The sequence below is a fragment of the Podarcis gaigeae genome (assembly GCF_964106915.1).
Source record: "Podarcis gaigeae genome assembly, chromosome: 4".
Lineage (NCBI taxonomy): Eukaryota > Metazoa > Chordata > Lepidosauria > Squamata > Lacertidae > Podarcis > Podarcis gaigeae.
In genome coordinates, this window is record NC_139677.1 from 40,052,646 (window position 1) to 40,071,179 (window position 18,534).

The 18,534-nt window shown below is 41.7% G+C and overlaps 1 protein-coding gene across 2 annotated transcripts in view; it reads right to left on the reverse strand.

The window, feature by feature from the left end:
* Positions 1 to 18,534, reverse strand: part of MID1 (midline 1) — a 268,171-nt gene that overhangs the window by 138,503 nt on the left and 111,134 nt on the right. Inside the window, exon 1 of one of the 2 annotated variants that reach the window (XM_083734369.1) lies at positions 1,375 to 1,579. The exons of the other annotated variant lie outside the window; for it this stretch is intronic. The gene's annotated coding sequence lies outside the window, so the exon portion shown is untranslated. Of the gene's footprint in view, positions 1 to 1,374; positions 1,580 to 18,534 lie in introns of those variants that run through there. 2 annotated transcript variants of the gene reach the window in all.

Consider the following 18,534-nt stretch of genomic DNA (forward strand, 5'->3'; position numbering starts at 1 on the left):
CTCTTTAGGGCTCCATGACAACCCCATTTCCTAAAATTAGCACCCTCTTTCCAAGCTACAAAGCACCCACAGTAATGACCTGCTTCCTATACCACTTATGCATGACTATGGCCTGCAGACTTTTGCCCTAACAGTTGATGGCTTGAATGAGATCGAAGTCAGGAAAAGCTGAAGATAATAATGTAAATAATATAACACAGTGGCTTCTTTGAAGTGTTTTGGGAAGGTGGGATGCAGAAGAAGATAAAGAACATGTCTTTATCCACAGTAATAAATATAAAGTGTTACTTCAGATAGGAATGCTGAATAAAAGAATAAGAATTTAATCACAAGGAAGGAAGGAAGGAAGGAAGGAAGGAAGGAAGGAAGGAAGGAAGGAAGAATGCTAGAAAAAAACATGTCAATCATCACTTTAATTATTGTCAATCATTCCTTACTTTCTTGATTTGTGGTTTCTTACTTGACCAAAAAGAAAGGTTTTGTTTGTAATTACGTCTATGCTATCCATGACAGGCACAAGACTTTTTCAACTTTTCCTTGAAATTGCCCTCAAGCCAAGTTTATATATCTCTGCTCTGTCAAGGAATTTAAAACATAACAGTTCCCACACATATATGAAATGAAGCAAGAGACTCAAACAAAATACAAATTGCCACTGTGGCATATATTCCGTAAAAAAACCTAGAAAAATCATAGTTAACTCAAATAGCATTTGAGATATATACTGAGCCATGCTGCTTCATTCAAATGTAGCCAAACATTACTGCGTTCATTCCTTGTTCTTAGATTAATTTCACTTTGCTTCTCCCTACCTCTTCAGAAGGTATTCCTTCCTTTTCACCTTCCAGAAGGAGTTGCTTGCTTTGCTTTTGTTGCTAAGACAAGCAGTCCCTGTTGTCTTTGTGGAGCCTGTGAAAAATAGGGTTCTAATATATGTTTCTCACACACACCCCAGGAGATCTGGAATTAGTCCAGGAAAGTGACAAAGCTGATAACATCAAGAAGGCTGCAAACGGATGAAATGGCTCCCCCTCACCCAAAATACTTCTGAAAACTTTAAATATATCCGAACAGTTTGGTACGACTTGACAAATATTCTCCCTCCCTCCCTGCTCCCCCCCCCCGTTTTATATTAAGAGTACTTTAGCAAAAAGGAGAAAAATAACTTTTCCTACCAAAAACTGCCCCCTCTGTACTGTAAATAGTCCCTCTTCAAATATTAGGTAGCTTTACTGGGGGGGGGGGGGAGGGAAAGACAATGCAGCGTGTCCTCAGTATCATTAACCAACTTCCCTTCCTCCTGAAGGAGTCCCTTCAATAAGGCAATTACAAGAGCATCACAGAACAGGAGAACAAGGGGAAAAATAATCTTACCAGCTTCTCTTACAGTAGGGAGCTGAAAAGAAAACCAACAGCCCCCAGCTGCTGTATCACATGCAATTCGCCTCAATGGAAAGAACTCTGAAAGGCTAGTCTTCTAGTTTAGTTTCTTCTCAGCTCTCCTCTCTCTCTCTCTCTCCTCACAAAGCCATTCTCCTATTCCCTAATCCTCTCACAGGAAAAAGCAGCACAAACCAAACGACTTCAGCAGAATGAGGTGGGGTTGGGGGGGGGGGAGAGAGTGTTGAGAGTGAAAGGGGGAAGGGAGAGATTCTGCTGGCATTCAAGCATCGCAGTATGTTAATCCTCAGAGCGGGGATGCAAACAAAGTCGCCTACACACATTTGGGCACCCAGATCCACATTCCATACCAATAATGCTTCATGACAAGGCATAGAAACCCAATTCATCAACCTCTCAGCTACTGTTTCAAAGACACGCCCCGTGAAACTTCTTGAACTTCTGCTAATGGGCTTCATTATTCCACACACACACACAAAATTAGACATTAATTCCCGATTAGCAGCTTTCTAAAGTTGATAATGAGCCTAAACGAGCTGGCTGCAATTCTGTCTGTTCCTCCCTTGTCATCACCACAACAGGGGCTGAAAGTTTTGTAAAAGTATACATTTGTACTTCAAAAGTAATATATGGGCAAGATGTATATATTTTTTCCAGTAAGGGTCTGAGGTAAAGTGAAGCATTTTATTTCAAAATTCAGTGGACACAATATCTTCAGATTTTGGTAAATTGTACAGGCCAAATGAGCTGACGGGGAAAAGATAAATTTATCCAAGAATGTACACAAGTTTATTTACACAGGAGCATTTCCTTTCCATAATGGGAAGAAAGACAAATCAAAGATCTGGAAAAGCAGATGGCACCATTCCACCTCATAAAGGACGGTGGTTAGCCTTCAAGTAATAATTTATGAAGACCCCTCCCCCCCTTTTTGGTCCTGCACTCAGCAGCAGGCCATTTGAGCTTTTCAAGCAAAATAAATAGACTTCAAACCACCAGCTTCAAACACACTAACTTTTACGAGTGCTGTTTCAACCTGACACAAGCCACTTTGTTCGCCTGTGACCCTGTACCAAAACGTGATTTTTGATGGATGAGGTTCCCTCCCTTCATAATATAGGTTGTGACTTCATAACTATGTGCCAACATTATTGTTCGTCCCAAGCCAAAACGAAAACAAAACGATCCATAAAGCTGTTTTAAGCATGAAAATGGAGCAAGCAGATGGATGCTGAAAAGCTAGAGGGCCAGAGTGATAGGAATGCACTCTTCCTTCCTTTCTTCCTTCCTTTCTCTCTCTCTCTCTCTCTCAAACCAGTGTGGGAGGCGATAGCTAAAGAGATGTTACTAGGAGATGAGGTGATGTCATCAACCTCCAAACAAAGCTTAGTTCAGCTGAGAAAAACAAGAAGCTTCTGCAAGGCACATTTTGTTTTATGGGTACCAGGAAGAAGCATGTGGCTTTTTCTGAATTTGTCCTTATAACACAGTTTGTAAAAGTTTCGACATTAATTTTACAAAAAGCTGTAAACATGGAAATGCTCACATACAAATAAGTTCATTACAAGGCTGTTTAATAATCTCAAACAAGCTATAGGTCTCCTGTACTAAAACAGGCATGGAATATATTTTTTAATGGAAAGCAGACAGTAACCACTAACACCAATATGTTCTTATTAAAGAAAGTGAGCTTGTGCCATTAAATACTCCGTAGGATCATACCCCAGTCATAGGTAGATCTATGGTAGCACATAGATGGACATAGCTTACAAGAGAAGGAACATCATTGACAGGTATTTGTTGAGGACAATGCTTTCTCCCTCTCCCTCCTCCTCCTCATTGATGTGGCTGCTCTGCTCTGAGAAAGTAAAGAGTAAGAGAGGGGACAACAAAAAAGGGAATAGCACAATGATCCCCGCATATCTTGTCATGCCCCTTTGAGAAGAAGTGAAGATTGGACCAAGAGGGAAAGAGAAGAGAATAGGTATCAACCGTGATGAGGAGAAAGGGGTGTGAACTCAGGTAGGGTGGCATACTTAGAGCTTCTTATCGAAATGACAGCCCCCTAAAAAATAACCCATACTATACAGCACTATTCCATGTAAGTCAAATGGGGGGAATCCGTTCTGCAACATTGCATGTCAGTTGTGATCCCATTATGACCCATCAGCTGAGATGCAAAGAACTGCTTAGTCTCACATAAGGAACTAGAATTAGTCTAGTGAAATATTTGGCTTTCCCCTCTTTTGAACAACTGATTCCTATATCATATTAGAATGTTAGGTTTTATTATGATCAAGAGGTCTATAATGTGAAATAAATACATATTGCAATGGCTTCTGAAAGTCCTGTTTCCTAAGCAGTTTCTCAAGCAGCTTGAGTGAATAAGGGGAAAACCTAAAACTTGATTGAACTTGTGGCTCTTTGGATTCTGGTATGGTTTCACTGATATGGTTTCAGCAAGCCTTCTAAAAAAAATATCCAAATTACTACCGGACTAGGATTTGAATTGCTTTGAATTATGTGCTGTTGTTAGTTTAAACTGTTCTTATGTTTGCAATTGTTTTTCAAATAGTGTTTATATTTGCAACTGGGATGCCTCAGTGGGAAGTGATTCATATGTGAAAATAACAACTAGCTCTAAGATAGCTGAAAAGTTCTCAGGATAGGACACATTAAGTTTTCCCTTTCTGCCCAGTAAACATCCCATGCACCACAACACATTTGCATGCTGTTCAGTAGGGAACACAATCATGCCACTGAAAAAAATGGACATCTATAAGATTGCCTTACTCACCTTTTATATTTTCACTCTTTCTACCTAGCAGAGTGAAAGCCCCAACCATGCTACTGGCGAGAACACAATTATCAGGTAGAATTTGTGATTAGGTTGCCCTCTTTGCTGCAAACTGCTTGTCTTATAAGCAGTCAAGATGGCACCTCTGCAGGCACTGTGGCATATTGGCAATAGGTAACTACTTACCTTGGAGCTCTGGCACTGGGGTACACCCTGCAAGACATGGGGCCTTTCAAACAGAAAGAACTTGTTTGGCACCAGCTTGGCTGCAGGAGTTGCTGGAAGGCGGCGTACAAGGCACCACCCAACCATCTTAGGGTCTCCAACGCCAAATTTATGTAGCGTTCCTTAGCCTTTTCCCAAAGATACTCCACAAGGCAGCAGAAGTTTAGGATCAGAGTTTTCCTTCTTGTAGATGGGCTACCTTTCCAGGCTGACAAACCCTGTCTGCCCCTCATTTCCCTCTACGACGCATGCAGAAACTGCCTTATGGACCACTGAAGCCACTGTTGGTCTCATCCACTCAATCTGCCAGAACTTGCCTTCGCATGCAGGGGAAGTCCTAACTCATTGAGGGTTTGAGACCCATCAGCTACCCTCACCTGGTTTAGCTGGCAGGGTGGGGACCACGGTGGACTAACTACCCCAGAAGGAACACGACATGTCCTTCCTATTACTCCTCCCCTAACATCCCCATGCTGCACATAGAAATAACTGCTAGCCTGATATCTGCAGTGCCACCACTGCAAATGGTCAGAGAGAGTGTTGCAGTTTTTGGCCCAGTGGGAATAAGTGACACAAAGAGCCAAAAAGATCCAGGGGCAAACGGAGTACACTTTACTGCTAGAAAAAACTATGGACTGCCATGCACTTTGTATGCAAATATCCCTGGGGCTGTGTTACTTGAGATTCCGTTCTGGGTACAACACACTGGTTCAAGCAATTAAATTCAAGGTGAGGCTTGAATTTCGCTCATAGGTAAAAACTTTTATAATTGAATAATAACAGCATCAGCAACAATAATAACAATAATAATTGTTATTTTCCGGGGCCATATAAACCAGGAGCAAAACTGAAATCTGTATAAACTGCACACAAACTGGAATCTAAATAAGACAAAGGTGGATAGAAACTTGGGGGATGTGGCAATAGGCATGAGCATATGGTAGACAAGCCAGCTACTTAACAGCTGACAGAAACTGATAGAAAGGAACTGAATCTGGCATTTGCCGTAGAGGAATGAACCTGCTTCATTCAGACAATGGCTTTAACAAAGAGGAGCCAGTCACTATGTGCTATGATTGCCTTACGGACTGGGGTACCAACATGTACAATTTTAAATTATCTTGGCAACATTTTATTGCACTAATGGGTAGCAAATACATATGGAATCAGTCTTTGTTCATGGATAAACAAAGAAAGAGAGTATCCCAGCAAGTCAACAATCAAAATCAGTTGGTTATCAACATGTTTGTCCTGTATTTCCCCAAAGGGAAATTAAATTCTCCTTTCTAGAGAGAGTCAGCCGGTTAACTCTAAGAGTCAGGCTTTGGAAGTATGAAGCATGCTGTAATATGTACTGGTTCATGTCAGTAAACTGGCAGGGGGGAAGAGTGACAGATTTGTTGGGGGGGGCAGGGAAGCTGGCACACATAAGGTGACTACAGATATATTTTTTTCTTATTCGCTTGCTCCCAATTAAGCCTCCTTTGATCCATACCCTGTATGTCTTTAACACCTGATTTGCATAGCACTGACTCCTTTCTGTGTTTCTTGGATTCACAAGAAAGAACAAAGCTAAAACACCCTGGTAATAAACCCTAAATTTTTAATAGCAGTTGTAAGTGTTTGCCAAATGCCCTCCTTTGGTAAGTAGAGCAGAGTAAGTCCTTTGCACTGGAAAGGATTCCAAAAAAACTCAACATTAAAGAATACCAAACTCTTTGAGGGCTGCCAGTGAAACTGATTTGTTTAGCCCAGAATCCTGGCTTGTTTTGTTGTTCTGCTGCTTGAAATAAATTTTCTGTAATTACAGAGCCTAGGTGGAAGCAACAACCAGCATAATGCTAGCAATTTACAGCACTCTTCTTGATTGTTTAAGTTAAATATTGTGCATTCCAGGGAGGGGGAAATGCGTAAATTAAACAGAATAATACCAAATATTATCTGCCAAAGGCTATATAGGAGAAACACACTATTACGACAAACAAAGCTTTGCTGATTTTAAAATCTTAGTGTTTCCCCGTCTCAATGAAAAAAAGAGAGGGATCCTCTTATGTATTATGTATTATGTATTATGTATTATCCTCTTATGTATCCTCTTATGTGCTTTTGCATGACAAGTGAATCTCTCACACAGCTGAACCTACAACTCTGAAGAGGCTCCAGCAATATGGTAGGTTGCTGGTCTGGTCTGGAGTGTCCAGCCAGATGGCTATCAGAGACAGAAGCTGGAGCAGCAACAGCTGGTGAGATGCTCCAGTTTTTGGTGGCATGACTCATGATGGGGTTAACTGTGCTCAATTATTTAGCCCACTAACTGGTTAAATAATGCCCTGCTGCAATCTCTCCCACAGAGGTCTGGGTCAAGCAACAACATTGTTACCAGAGTAAGTGAAACTACAGCATCCATTTGTAACCTCCAGATTAACAGGTGAGATTGTAATCACACAATGAAAAGAACTAACTCTGCAATTCAATTAAATGGAATGGTATTTGCTGCTAGAGAGACAGAATTGCTTTCTGATATACCTCTGAATTCCAAAATAACTCTAAGAGCTCCACTGACGCCATCAGTGCAGACCTTTGGGAGAGATGTCTGGGTCCCCACTCAGCAGAAGAAGCAGGAGGGTTCCTGCCAAATGCAAAATGGGCTGACTTTCCATATTTTGAAATAAGTGAAGTAACACACATTACCATCTGTTCTCCCAGGCATTTGGTAGAATCTGATGCTCTGCTGTCATCAATGCAATTTTTGAGGGCATTATTTTGTTAGTATATGGATTACTTCTGCCTTCTAAAGCCAGTATTGTACTCGCAATACAATACAATACAATACAATACAATACAATACAATACAATACAGTACAGTACAATGAGAACAATCGGAAGTTCATCTTATTTACCCTATATTTCATCCTTTACTTTTTTCTTTCCTTTTCCATTTCTGTAAGTATGTGTATATAGTTTGTATATATTGTCTTATTGTGTATTGTTGTGTAAGTTAATGTTGAAAGTTTAATACAGATTTTTTCAAAAAATAAAAGATAAAAAAATAAAAATAAAGCCAGTATTGTAATTTTGTTTGAAAGTTTTCTTGGGACTAATAAATAAATCATACCCCCCCCCCCCGCCTCAATAAAACCATGAAGTTCAGAATCTAAAATTACCTGACTACACCACTGAAAAAACTCTTTGCTTTCCATGTAGTTTCTTGGGCAAAATCATGGAGTGACTCACTTGTATATAACAATGCTCTAGGTGCATCCCATACCACACTGATTTGTCATGACAACTGATCTCCAGAGAGGCTGTTGCCAACATCCATTAATTCCTGCTCTCAAACATCCAACCCCTGAAATCTCTGTGTGGAAGAGCCTCCTCTTTTGGCTCTCCAATCCCTTGTCTTGCCCAACTTTCCTACGATTCTCTAGCACTCCTGTGCAATTTACTGTTCGAGGAACTGGACATGGGGGAAGGGGTAAATTTTCTTCATGATCACAAATCACACCCTGTGTGAGATAAGCCACCAGGTGCAAGCTCAGCCAAGCCAGGTGCTACGGCAACGGCCCAGTTCCATCTATGTAAATAATTAAGGCATACCAGCTCATTAATCAGTCAATGAATCTGTCAATTGGAGTCTGTGTTACGTCTTGAACTGCTGGAGCAACACAAATATTCTGTATCTGCAAAGCCTACAAACTGTATGTATAAATCAACATCTGGAGCTATATTACTGAAGCCTAATATTATGCAACAATAAACTATCTTGGACCTTAAACTGCCTCTGTGTGTTGACTGGAACTGGGGGAAAGTTCTGCTACATGGGTAATGCAAAGTGCTTTTTTTTCTGGGGATACTCAAGGGTATGCAGTACTGGCACCTTTTTTTAAAAAAAATGTTAAAAGTGTGGCACTTAGTGTAACAACTTCATGGTGAGTACCAGCACCTTTTTTTCTAAAAAAAAAAGTACTGATCTTATTCTAGATGACATCCATCACCCATAGAAAATGCTCCCTTTCCCCATTGCATCACAAAAGGAGACATCAGTCTTTAAAAGATACCAATCTGAAAAGTACTTTGTTCATTTCCTTGACACACTGCTGATTTATATAAGGACTTCCAAAAGCTTTTAGACTATGGAAGCCTCTAAGCCGGCAACTTGTGATTTTAATTAGCACAGTATCTTTAAAAATAAAATACAGTGATGAGGATGCTGAAAAGCTCATTGCTATGAAGCTCTAGAGTCAGCACTGGTTTCCTGTAGCTCTCCCAACACTATTTAAGATGCCACATTTGAATTATAATGCCCTGAACACTCTCGTGGCTGCTTTCCCCCCTCTCACTCTTCATGGGCCAAGAAGGGACAGCCGTTCTGTGCAAAGATAAATATTAAGCATGCACAGGAAAGCACATTCAATGTTTGTCCACCCTCCCCCGCATCTCCATATCTTGGACCAGAATTCGTATCTCTATATTTCTAGCTCGCTGACCTTATTCTATATTTATTTTTTGAACAACAACACGAGCTGTTCAGAGCCTGAGAAAAGACTGAGGTGAACATTTAAATGAGTAAACTAATACATAATGTATTTTATTTGCACATATTCAATATGTGGATGCTCGAAAGAGAGAAGTCCCAGGCAGTTGGGGGAGAGGATGCAAGGGAATGAGACTGGGAAAACAAACAAGGCGGCAGATAGTGTGCCAGGAATACTATTTCCTTCTTCTCTTTCTGGTTTAAAATCATACTTGAGTCCAGAAAAGCACAAATAATTCCAAATAACTCAGCAAGCCATAAATAAATAAAGAACACAAATGTACACACAACCAACTCTCTTTCAGTAAACAGAAGAAATTCACACTTGGAAGGGTTTGTTTGTTTGTTTTTTAAAAAAGCTTGTTCTTTGCATATTTCCAATGGTTCTTAGGTAAATAAAATGGATACATGAAATCTGATGAACCCTCATGCACAGATAGCAAGATTAAGGCAAATAGGATAAATATATATAAAGGTAAAGGTAAAAGACCCCTGGACGGTTAAGTCCAGTCAAACTTGACTATTGGGTGCAGCCCTCATCTCACTTTCAGGCCGGTCATGTGGCCAGCATGACTAAACCGCTTCTGGTGCAATGGAACACCGTGACGGAAACCAGAGCGCACGGAAACGCCATTTACCTTCCCGCCACAGCAGTACCTATTTATCTACTTGCATTGGCATACTTTCGAATTGCTAGGTTGGCAGGAGCTGGGACAGAGCAATGGGAGCTCACCCCATCGTGGGGATTCGTACCACCAACCTTCTGATTGGCAAGCCCAAGAGGCTCAGTGGTTTAGGCGACAGCGCCACCCGCGTACTTACAACACCACCCGCATCCCTAAATATATATAAGAATGTGGAGGGGGTGTATAATAAACAGGAAGCTTACATAGAAACATGTTCCACTGAGCAGTGGAGTTTACTTCCAAGTATATGTCTTTAAGACTGAGCTCATCATTTGCAATCTGCTTGTATGCATGCATGTGCTTTCTTGGTTCATTTCCAACGACAATGATGAATGCAAAGCACATTACACATTAAAGTGCATGGAAATGATAAAATAACATTGGAGTCATTATTCAGATAGGAAATGATACTGCTCTTAGTAGGTTATGCTAATAAACCTTTATTAGCAATAATAAATCTAATTTTCCATAAGCAATATAAATCTCAACTGAAAGATCATCATCCAAAGTATACTTTGATAATATAAGAGCCCAAGGGCAAATGAGAGTTTATTGTATTCAAAATTTGTAATACAAATAATTGGCAAACAGACACACTGAAATTTATAAACAGTATTTTATTTATATATATAAAAGGGAAAGGCACAGGGTCTCGAGCCTCACTGTAATCCTTCATTGCCAAAAATTCAAGGGGTTACTTAGTCATAAAAGAAAGGCAATTCTGTGTGTGATGCAAAACACTTTCTTTCCTAATTGTTGCCTGCAAGTGTAGAGAAAAATAAGAATCGGCAAATGCATAAGAAGGGAGATTTGGATTCCAAGACCCCAGGATGACTTTTAAACCAAGTAACAGCCTACTTAAGGAGCTCCAACTCAGAGCAAACACTGAAGCAAATTCTTCTGCAACTTGGTGACATCAGCCTAGCTAGAGCACACATTTTATAGTGGGTTAGCACACCTAGCAGTTTGAAAGCATGTCAAAGTGCAAGTAGATAAACAAGTACCATTCCAGCGGGAAGGTAAACGCGTTTCCGTGAGCTGCTCTGGTTTCGCCAGAAGCGTCTTAGTCATAAGCCACATGACCTGGAAAAACTGTCTGCGGACAAATGCTGGCTCCCTCGGCCAGTAAAGTGAGATGAGCACCGCAACCCCAGAGTCTTCCGCGACTGGACCTAACGGTCAGGGTACTTTTACCTTTACCTTTTAAGGATTCCAGCACATCCTGTAAATCAGCGTTTTCTTGAAAAGATGCAAAGAGGAGCTGGGAAACTGCTCTTGTTTATCTGATAAGGCCTGGTCTGGGTACAATCCATACAATTAAAACACCCCTCCTCCCAATAACCTGAGACCTTTAATTTGTTAAGGGTGCTGGGATTTGAGGAGGGGGGGGGAGGGGATGTGCTTTAAATGTATGGTGTGCATGCAACCTAAGGCAGCAATTGCATTTCATAATCTACTTAACATTAACGGGGCTGAGCTCTGGCATTAGAATAAAGTTCTGGAAATCAGTTGTGAGTCTTGTAGTCCCTTGAGGAACACAACTCCCAGCCAGGATGGCGAATGGTCAGAAACGATGGGAATTGTAGTCTAAGTATATCAGAAGGGCCAAGGGTTACCCGTTCCATTGTAGATTATGTCCCAATTAGGAATTCCATTTCTCTTAACCCACTAATTAGCTAACATGCCTGCCATTGCCTCCTCTGGACATATCTGTAATGGGAAAAGGGGGCTGCTCGTGCGTAAGCGTTTAAAGCCTCCAAGCTTTACCCTCAGTTCCTAAACTTTCCCAGTCCAAGGAACCATGGGTGCGTGGCTACCTCAATCGCTGGCAGAATCCGTCAGTGGGCGTTTCCGGAATTTACTCCAACATAAGAGTTCCTTGACGGAGACTCTTCTTCTGGATTCTCTGCGTGACAGTTTCCTCCGCGGAGTGGGCGTCCCCAGCGGAGGTCCTGAGCCCTCCCCGCTATTCTCACTGGAAACATCTTGGAGCCCTTCCTCCGATTGAGTTTCTGCAGGAACTCTCCCTCTCCCCCTACTGGTTCCTTCCTCCGCATCCGAGGCTCTCCTAGCCTCCTTGAGCCCTTCCACCACCTGACTCTCCGATGGCAGTTCCCTGACAATATCCATGACTCTACTTCCTTCAAATCCTTCCTGAAAAGTCAGCTTTTCTGTGATGTCTTTGATTTCACTCCTTAGTCTTTGTCTATCACTGAAAATCACAGAATTGTAGACTTGAAAGTAACCCCAAGATTTATCTAGTCCAGGGGTCAGCAAACTTTCAGCAGGGGGCCGGTCCACTGTCCCACAGACCTTGTGGGGGGCCAGACTATATTTTGAGAAAAAACAATGAACGAATTCCTATGCCCCACAAATAACCAAGAGATGCATTTTAAATAAAAGGACACATACTACTCATGTAAAATAACACTGATTCCCAGACCATCCGCAGGCTGGATTTAGAAGGCGATTGTGCAGGATCCGACCCTTGGGCCTTAGTTTGCCTACCCATGATTCTAATCCAACCCCCTGCGATGCAGGAATCTCAGCTAAATCATACATATAGAATTTAAATGTGTATAATTGAAAATAGGACATATTCTTCCTTTTTACCCTCACTTCCATAATCCCACTTTTTTGTGCTACTTTCAAATTTCAGATGGTGAGCTTCCTCAGAAAGTGTGCCCCTCTTCCTATTATTCTGTAAAACACAATGCACATTGATGGCATCCTCCTCATCCCGGATTATGTCTGAGTACTCTGGGGGGTGATTCAGATCCCTATCACTTCTTTACTTGACCCACTCCCATTCACTGGATCCCGCGGCTTCTAAACTCCCTCCTCTGTGTGGAGATCTGCACTTGTGCAATGGATGTACACACATATTTTAGTATGCAGGACAGACTGGATCACACCCTGGTTTCTGTTTATATGGTATGTGATTTGTGTTTGGGGAAGTAGACTGGTTATGGTCTCATTTGTGGTTGCACATGTTTTATTTCTTCCCTTTCACGAGAGCTGAGAATTAACACACATTCAGATCACTCGATTTTGGGGTGCCTTCTGCAGGTACCATTGGATATAGTTTTTATTACTATTGGGCTGCCTTGTTTTCCGTTAAATTCATTGCATTATAATTACTTGTCAGGGGCTCAGGAGCAGAGGCACAGGGGAGAGAGGAAACGGAGAGCGAAGGGGAAGAATCTGAGGGCAGCGTAGGGGAGTATGACAGTGGCCCGAGAGATTCCATGAGCTTCTCCAGCGATTCAGAAGATTCCCAGAGGGGGGCGCCGATGGCCAGGGCAAGGGGGGTCCCAGGGGGGACGCACCAGAAGCAAGGGGCCAGCGGGGACTCCCAAAGCAGCAGCGGGAGATCAGGACCAGTTCCCCCACCAGAGCGTAGTGGGGGGGGGGAGTCCCATGTATCAGGGCCAGCGTCTCCTCCAGTAGGGAGAGAAGATGAGTCCGGGCTGACCACGCCTCTATCAGAGAGTGAGGGAACGGAGGGGAAGTCAGGTCCAGCTAGCCTCCCCGAAGGGGGAAGCAGTGACAGGAGCAGTGTAACGGTCAGGAGAAAGGTTGCCGGCTGGGCGCACGAGCCAAGTTCAAATGTACAGGCGCGCGGGATGGCAGAAAACCCGGATTGGGAACCAGGTCCTAAAGCCCGCCGGAGGCAGGGGGAAGACTCAGGGGACTCAGCGTCAGAAGAGTCTAGAAAGGGCAAGACCCCAGTGGACAGGCGGACCCAGAGGAGGAAAGAGCAAAGGAAGAGGTGGAGCAAGGCTAGAGTCTTAAACTGGTGTCTGGGGGGAGGAGATTCAGACGGAGCTTCAGCGGTCTAGAGTTCAAGACGTAGAGCTGCACGCCGCGGCTTTGAAATCGAAACTGAATTTCAATAAAGACTTTTGTATATATAAGAACTGGCGTTGGTCCTTTGTGAGCTGGGACCTCGGGCAGCTCTGACATTACTCTTTATGGAAACAAAGATTTTTAGGCCTAGGTTCTGAATTAATGTCAGTATGGTATGAAGGCACACAAGTTTATACCAATCCCTTCAGAGTCTTCATTAGATATTGGTGGTTGAATTTATATGACAAGAAAATGACTCTGCTACTTTAACTCGCTATTATCCAATAAAATAGGCAAAGCAGGGAGAAGTAGGGGAAGGAACAGAATACATCAGCGATCCCACCCACCCCTCCATTCCTCTGCACTACACTTTAAGAATTATTATGAACAATTATTCACAATGGCCTCTGTCAGATGTTTTAAACAAAAGCTTTAAGGACGATGAATAGGATTGAATCTATTTCCAAAGTGAGAAACCCTGAATATATGAAATGATATTCATATGCATCTCCAAGATGGCTAAAGACACAACTTCTTCAACTCTGCATTCTGTGCACTTCCACTACTGTTGATGTACATATGACAATAGACACAATCCATATCTATCCTGTCAAAGCATATGAAATACTGCATTTTGATGCACCTTAAGCCAATTTACAAGAGCAATTCACCTGTTTAACACACATGCACAAACTGAGTTGAATGGCAACGTTGTGATAAATCATGGCATAAATTTGCATGAGGTTGGCTTTAATAAACTTGTGAAAGGACTCATATTGCATGCACTTAAGTGGCTCCTTCCAAAAATCACAGTGAGGGGAAAAAACATAATGGGGCATATGGCGGCCAATAGAAAATTAAAATATTCATCAATACGCTTCCTCTCCCCTTTTTTTCCTCCCCATCTAGTTTTTAGTCCTTGTTGAAATGCTAACTTCACAATCATTTCCCCTCGTTTCCATACTACATTTTCGGTATCCGTTTCCATCAGATAAATTTCCCTCTCAGAACAAATCAATGTGTCACTTGTGAAAAAATGTCAAGCATGTCCATAAAAAGTTTCCATATGGTTTGAATAAATCAGTTTTAAAACTGATTTTCCTTCAAGCACTGCAACTTTGAGATGGCTGCTGCAATCCTTTGTCACATCTCATGCATGGAAGGTCCAGCTGTCACTGGGAAACAGCAACAAGTATCAGGAAGGTAAACATTCTCTCCCTTCAACGAAATCGTTTGATGCTCACAAAGGTTACAGCAACAAGGCTGTTTTGTTTTGTTTTTAAAAAAGAGTTTGGCTCTTTAGTGCTTAAGTGTTACATCTTCACACGCCACATGAAGAACATCTAAATGCTCCTCCTCCTGACTACAAAAGTCTGTAGAAGTGAAATGCTGAGATTGCTAAGAGTTCAATGAAATAAAATAATTTCAGTGCTTCTAGAATAACTGGTAGTAGGGATAAAGAGAAGGTTGAGAACTTTAACATGCAGAGGTTATGCAAAAGGAAGAGCTCCCTCCTATGGCTGATCAACTCCCATCTGGAGTCGTCCGATGAAACTCCAATCAGAAAAGAAACCCATAAATTATAGCTTCTTGGAGAAACCTGTATCTGGTATAACTCCAATTTTGCCTTCCATACACCGTGGCAGATAAAAACCTGATTTTGCTTGGGGCAAAGGTGAGATGCTAATTACATTCTGTAATCAAATCAAAACCTCAAGGCAAGCTGCAAATGCTCAGCCTGCCAGCAATCCTTCATAAACATATTTCAATTACACTTTGCCAATATTTTAAGGAAAAAGAAATTGTTTCTCCAAGGCTAATATTTTGGCCTTTGAAAGATTGCATAGCAATTGCAAAATAGCATTAAAGATGCCCCTGGGCCAAAATATTATGAAAGCATAGAAGGCACAGCTGCCAAACGTACTGCATTATCAGCAGGCAAGCCTGCTTGCAAGGATATCTCAATGTCCACATGAACTCCGTGGCAAGGAAAAGCGAAGCAAACATCTGCTACGCTCGGAGCTTACAAACTTGTCCTTTGCTTGCTTCTAGCTTGTTCCTTCTGAAAATCTTTAGAAAGCTCCCCAGGATGTAAAACTACAGCATATACATTTTTTACCTTAGCTGCCTGTATAAACTTGTTAGTTTGTCATCTTCTGTGATGAAACCTACCACCAAGCGGGTGTGTGTGTCTGTGTGTGTGTGTGTGTGTGTGTGTGTGTGTGTGTAATGAAGAAATGAGTTTTTTTGGTTATTACATGTAATAAAAATTACCATAATACAATACTAAGCAACTGCCTGAGTAGAAACATTGTCACTGTGCTGTGACATTAGTTAATAAAAAGCAGAGATTCCCTATACTGTAGCCCAATTGACCATTCATTAATTGCATTGTATACCACATTGATGGTTCGCAAATGATATGATAATGGCTTAAAGATGCATTTTCAAAAAATATCCTAAGGGTGTGCTTGAATCTGCTTCATTCCTCCTCACACTACATTCATATGGGATGCAGGATGTATGGAGGGATGCGGGTGGCGCTGTGGTCTAAACCACTGAGCCTCTTGGGTTTGCTGATCAGAAGGTTGGCAGTTCGAATCCCCGTGACGAGGTGAGCTCCCATTGCTCTGTCCCAGATCCTGCCAAGCTAGCAGTTCAAAAGCACACCAGTGTGAGTAGATAAACAGGTACCGCTGCGGCAGGAAGGTAAATGGCATTTCCGTTCACACTGGTTTCCATCACAGTGTTCCGATGCGCCAGAAGCGGTTTAGTCATGCTGGCCACATGACCCAGAAAGCTGTCTGTGGACAAACGCTGGCTCCCTCGGCCTGAAAGTAAGATGAGCGCCACAACCCCATAGTCGCCTTTGACTGGACTTAACTGTCCAGGGGTCCTTTACCTTTACACACACACACACACACACACACACACACACACAGGAAAATACACATATATGCAGTAGTAGATGAACCCTGCAGGCAAAGGTAAATGCTGTCAAATTTTGAAAAGGATAACTGGAGTTTTCCTATATGGGCAGCTCTCAGCGTTTCTTGGAGTGGGTAAAATAGGCACCATGGTATCTTCTAATGTTTCGGTTGCAATTAGTCTGAAAACTGCAGGTGCAAGAGACATGCCCCTTGATAAAAAGCTTGCCAATCTGCAGACAAATCGGTCAAGCGGTTTTAGTCATAGCAGGATTTTCTGAATTTTGGGTGGGAAAAACTAAAAGGGATTCACTTTCAAACTAAAATCATTTCCTCTGATTACAAGGCTTAATGGAGCCCACCCTCTGCCCACTCTAGTGTTTTCTTTCCCTTTTACCATCACTCCATCCTAACATTATGCTAAACTTGGGAAATTTACTTTTGCTTCTTTTGTCTGGATCACTGAAGCACCACAAAGCATCTCAGGGAGCCCTTCTTCAACTCATGCTTTGCCTCTGACAAGCACCCCTCCTAAACCATCCATTAAACACCCCACTTTGCCTTGATATTTGTCTGAATCTGATGCATACCTGTTTCCTCGACTAAAACTTGTTGCCAAGAGATATTTCCCACTTTTCAGTTAGCCACACCCTATCCATATGTTCAATATTGCCCCTTGCCACTCATTTTATAGCCCTCACTAGAAATCTCCCAAGTAAGCATCTCTTTATAATAAATGCCCTTCAATGACACAATCCCTATACTCTGCAATCCCTTCTCTGTGAATAAGGGTGTGGCTCCTTTTTTGCCTGTCTAACCCAACAGCGACTCTCCATGCTGCAGGACCAACCTCTTTTGAAACTGATGGGAGTTTCTTAAGAAGTTTCTGCTCAGCTTGTCAGCCACTCAAACAGGGAAAAAACTGAATTCCACAGAGTACAACTAAGGCTTTGGACACTCCTAAAGTAGTTCTTTGGAGCCAAGCCATTATGTTGAATCATTCACAGTGACTCGCCTATAGAAATGCAATGTTGACTTCTTAAGAAACATATGGTTGAGGATGGGCGAGGAGAGAATAAGGACCATGTACTGCTAACGGCATTGCGCCAATTTAAAATGTGCTGGGCATGCAAATAGGAATTTAGGAAAGCTTTTCATGCTCTGGGCTATAGTCAAGTTGTTTTATTATGGTCAATGACCAGTATGAAGCTCTGGGCCGTAAGCCTGCCTTCAAAAGCATGACCCCTGTGCACAGTTATGCACATTTCAGATCTAAGTTTCATTGAAATCTTATTGGTGTAGCCAGTTGTGAGTGTTGAATTTAGAGCAGAGAGACTCTGGTTCAAAACCCCATTCAAGCCATGAAGCTTGCTGGGTTGGGTGAACTTGGGCCAATCACTATCAGTCTAGCCTACCTCAAAGGTTGTCATGGGAATAAAGTATTGTGTATTGTGTATATTATCTTTAACTCATTGGAAGGAGGCTGGAATGAACGTTTAAGGAATTAATAAAATGAATCAACACTGTTTAAGTGTTCAAAATTCTATGGATTGTGCCAGCTCATCCCCTAGTTTTATCATAAACAGCATCTGCATCTTCAAGTCAAAATAATTCCAATGCTCCCAAACTGTACCAGATTTTGAATAATGTAATTAATAATAATACAATTATTCACTCCTGAGTTGAAACTGCTTAATGTATATACATTTATATTAATATTAGATATTATAGCAAGTCAGTTTTTTTCACCAAATCTCTTGGACCGGATCTGTTTATACCTGTCCTGACTAGGCTACATATAATTTTAGCAATAGTACTTTGTTTAGTCACTTGTTCATTGATTTATATTTGGAAAATCACGGGACAGACAATATCCTTTATGTTAATCAAGTTTTCATTTTTACAGTTAAAAGGTAGAGCCATTTGTTAAACATTGTAGTCAAAACAGGAACGAATAGGTGTTTCCAGTGTGTTTGACATCAGTATAAATGCCTTCAGCTATTACAGAATATGTTGTGAGCACAGTAAACAACCCCCAGGGTGCAGTAATTTCACAGCAGTACACTCAACACCTGCACGAACACATTTTTTCATTAGTAGGTTCTATTAAATGCT